Below are 4,473 nucleotides of genomic sequence, written 5' to 3'. Positions count from 1 at the left end.
GCTTCAGTTAGCAGCAGTAGCGAAGGAATCGCTCCATCGGGTTCAGTTAACAGCCATCGATCGATCGCTCGGGTTCAGTAACGCGTAGCCTACAGTGCAATCGCTCGGGTTCAGTTAGAGCCCAACGCCTCGCTCGGCTTCAGTTAGAGCCAACGCCTCGTACACACGCGCGTACGTACGAGAGAAACGCGCATTGCTCCGCCCCTGACCTCCCACCGTAACCGGCAACTCCCCGAAATTTTCCTCCCCCTCGCTTCTACCATAGTTTTTTCCGTCATGGACGGCCCAAAGAATGCCATGCAGCTGCATCTCCGGCCCACCCAGGACGAAAAGCCCATTTTCTGTCATGATTTTTTGTCATAGAAGTAGGAGCCCACCACATCTATGATGATACTGGGTTTTGTCACAATTATCGTCATAGAAGTGTCATATGTATGACAGAAAAAAAATTCTTTCGGCCCAAAATGTCACGGATGTGTCTTTTTTTGTAGTGTTAGCTATGAGTTATAATGGTTTACCTTGCGTGCCAACATGCTATTAGAATGATTATGATGTGATATGATGGGATGGTATCCTCCTCTGAATGAATTGAGTGACTCGACTTGGCACATGTTCACACATGTAGTTGAATCAAATCAACATAGCCTTCATGATATTTATGTTCATGGTGGATTATATCCTACTCATGCTTGTACTCGGTGTGAATTAATTTTAATGCATGTTTACGACTATTGTCGCTCTCTCAGTTGGTCGCTTCCCAGTCTTTTGCTAGCCTTCACCTGTACTAAGCGGGAATACTGCTTGTGCATCCAAACTCCTTAAACCCCAAAGTTGTTCCATATGAGTCCAAAATTGTTCCATACGAGAAAGGGCCGGTAACCGGGATGCCCAGTCCCACGATCCAAAACGATCTAAGCAAATCAAAATAATTAAACAAAACTCCCCCAGGGCTGTTGTATGTTGGAGGCACTCATTGTTTCGAGCAAGCCATGGATTGATGCTTGTTGGTGGTTGGGGGAGTATAAACCTTTACCATTCTGTTTGGGAACTACCTATAATGCATTTAGTATGGAAGATACAACCATCTCATAGTTGTTGCATTGATAGTGAAAGTATGCCACTCAAAATGTTATTCAATCTCTATTTTAAGATCGAGCTCTGGCACCTCTACAAATCCCTGCTTCCCTCTGCGAAGGGCCTATCTATTTACTTTTATGTTGAGTCATCACCCTTCTTATTAAAAGCACCCGCTCGAGAGAACACTGTCATTTGCATTCATTATTATTGAATTATATTGGGTATGACTTGACTGGATCTCTTTTACCATGAATTACAATGTTTAATCAGTCCTTGATCTTTAAAGGTGCTCTGCATTTATGTTTGCGGTCTCAAAAAGGGCTAGCGAGATACCATTTTGTTATATCATGTTATGATTGTTTTGAGAAAGTGTTGTCATCCAAGTTTTATTATTATGGCTCGCTAGCTGATTATGTTATTGATATGAGTAATTGTGAGACCTACGTGTTATTGTGAGTATGGTTAGTTCATAATATTTGCTAAAACTTGAATGTTGGCTTTTCATGTTACAACAACAAGAGCAAACAGAGTTTGTAAAAGTTTTTCTTTATCACTTTCAGTTTATCAACTGAATTGCTTGAGGACAAGCAAAGGTTTAAGCTTGGGGGAGTTGATACGTCTCCAACGTATCTAATTTTCCAAACATTTTTGCCCTTGTTTTGGACTCTAACTTGCATGATTTGAATGAAACTAACCCGGACTGACATTGTTTTCAGCAGAACTACCATGATGTTGTTTTATGTGTAGAAAAGAAAAGTTCTCGGAATGTCCTGGAAATCCATGGAGGCACTTTTTGGAATTAATAAGAATTTTTGGCGAAAGAATTAATGCCAGGGGCCCACAGCCTGTCCACGAGACAGGGGGGCGCCCCCCCCCTAGGGCGCGGCCTCCTATCTCGTGCCCCCCCTGGACCTCCACTGACGTTAACTCCAACTCCACATATTCACGTTCGGGAGAAAAAAATCAGGGAGAAAGTTTCATCGCGTTTTACGATACGGAGCCGCTGCCAAGCCCTAATCTCTCTCGGGAGGGCTGATCTGGAGTCCGTTCAGGGCTCCGGAGAGGGGGATTCGTCGCCGTCATCATCATCAACCATCCTCCATCACCAATTTCATGATGCTCACCGCCATGCGTGAGTAATTCCATCGTAGGCCTGCTGGACGGTGATGGGTTGGATGAGATTTACCATGTAATCAAGTTAGTTTTGTTAGGGTTTGATCCCTAGTATCCACTATGTTCTGAGATTGATGTTGCTATGACTTTGCTATGCTTAATGCTTGTCACTAGAGCCCGAGTGCCATGATTTCAGATCTGAACCTATTATGTTTTCATGAATATATGTGTGTTCTTGATCCTATCTTGCGAGTCTATAGTCACCTATTATGTGTTATGATCCGACAACCCCGAAGTGACAATAATCGGGATACTTCTCGGTGATGACCATAGTTTGAGGAGTTCATGTATTCACTATGTGTTAATGCTTTGTTCCCGTTCTCTATTAAAAGGAGGCCTTAATATCCCTTAGTTTCCGCTAGGACCCCGCTGCCACGGGAGGGTAGGACAAAAGATGTAATGCAAGTTCTTTTCCATAAGCACGTATGACTATTTACGGAATACATGCCTACATTACATTGATGAACTGGAGCTAGTTCTATATCACCCTATGTCATAGCTATTACATGAGGAATCACATCCGGCATAATTATCCATCACTGATCCATTGCCTACGAGCTTTTCACATATTGTTCTTCGCTTATTTACTTTTCCGTTGCTACTGTTACAACTACTACAAAAACCCAAAAACATTTATCTTTACTTTTGCTACCGTTACCTTTATTATCATACCACTTTTGCTACTAAACACTTTGCTGCAGATACTAAGTTATCCAGGTGTGGTTGAATTGACAACTCAACTGCTAATACTCAAGAATATTCTTTGGCTCCCCTTGTGTCGAATCAATAAATTTGGGTTGAATACTTTACCCTCAAAAGTTGTTGCGATCCCCTACACTTGTGGGTTATCATAGGTCCATGGGGATGACCTTGGGATGCTCTGCATCATCTCCCCTCCCTTGGGAAAGATCCGACCTCGAATCGAAATCGTCATCACCATGGTAGGGAGATAGATCGGTGACGTTCAAGATGTCGCTCACGGAGTACTTGTCACGTGGGATGTCGATCTTGTAGGTGTTGTTGTTGTAGCATGCTAGCACCTTGAAGGGTCCATCGGCTCGTGGTAGAAGCTTGGACTTGCGTTCGGTGGGGAAGCGGTCCTTGCGAAGGTGTAGCCACACAAGATCTCCAATGTTCAATATGATGGGTTGCTTGTTGACGTTGAGCTTGGTCGTGAGTCATTGTACTTGGCACTCGATGGTCAGCCTTGTATCTTCATGCATCTTCTTGAGGTGGTTCTCTTGGGTGCTCACGTCCATGTTGATGTGCTCTTGTAGTGGTAGAGGAAGAATGTCCAATGGGGGCAACGGATTGAAGTCATAGACGACCTCGAAGGGGGACTTGCCAGTAGTCGAATGTCTTGCGCGATTGTAGGCGTACTCGGTGATAGGTAGGCACTCCTCCCACTCCTTGATGTTCCTCTTTATCAACACGCGTAGTAGAGTGGAGAGTGTTCGGTTCGTCACCTCCGTTTGGCCGTCGGTTTGTGGGTGGTATGCCGAAGAGAATAGTAGCTTGATTCTGAGCTTGGCGCATAAGGTCCTCCAAAAGTAACTCAAGAACTTGACGTCGCGGTCCGAGACAATCGTCTTGGGTACTCCATGAAGGCGCAAAATTTCCCTACAAAAGAGATTGGCAACATGTGAAGCATCGTCTATCTTGTTGCAAGGAATGAAATGTGCCATTTTAGAGAATCGGTCCACAACAAAAAAACACAGAATCCTTTCCATTTCTAGTTCTAGGCAAACCAAGTACAAAGTCCATGCTAATGTCTTCCCATGGTTGATATGGAATTTGGAGAGGCATGTAAAGACCATGAGATTGAGCTTTTGACTTAGCTTTGCGACATATGGAGCATCGGTTGGTGAAGCGGTTGACATCGCGAAACATCTTGGGCCAAAAATAGTTCTTGGAGAGCATAGCAAATGTCTTGTCGTGTCCAAAGTGTCCCGTTAGTCCTCCTCCATGAGATTCTTGCAAAAGTAACAAACGAAGAGAAGACTCGGGAATGCAAAGTTTGTTAGCTCTCATAAGATAGTCATCTTTGTTGTAATAGTGTTCCCAAGATGTATGTGTCAAACACTTGGCATAAGGAATTGCAAAAGTAGGATCATGTGCATACAAGTATTTTATGTGCTCAAAGCCAATGACATTTAATTCAGGTTTAGTAACAAGCATGCATATACGGGAAAGTGCATCCGCCACAACATTTTCCTTTCCCTT

This window comes from Triticum aestivum, chromosome 4B (genome assembly GCF_018294505.1).
Source record: "Triticum aestivum cultivar Chinese Spring chromosome 4B, IWGSC CS RefSeq v2.1, whole genome shotgun sequence".
Lineage (NCBI taxonomy): Eukaryota > Viridiplantae > Streptophyta > Magnoliopsida > Poales > Poaceae > Triticum > Triticum aestivum.
Note: the sequence above shows the minus strand (reverse complement) of the source record.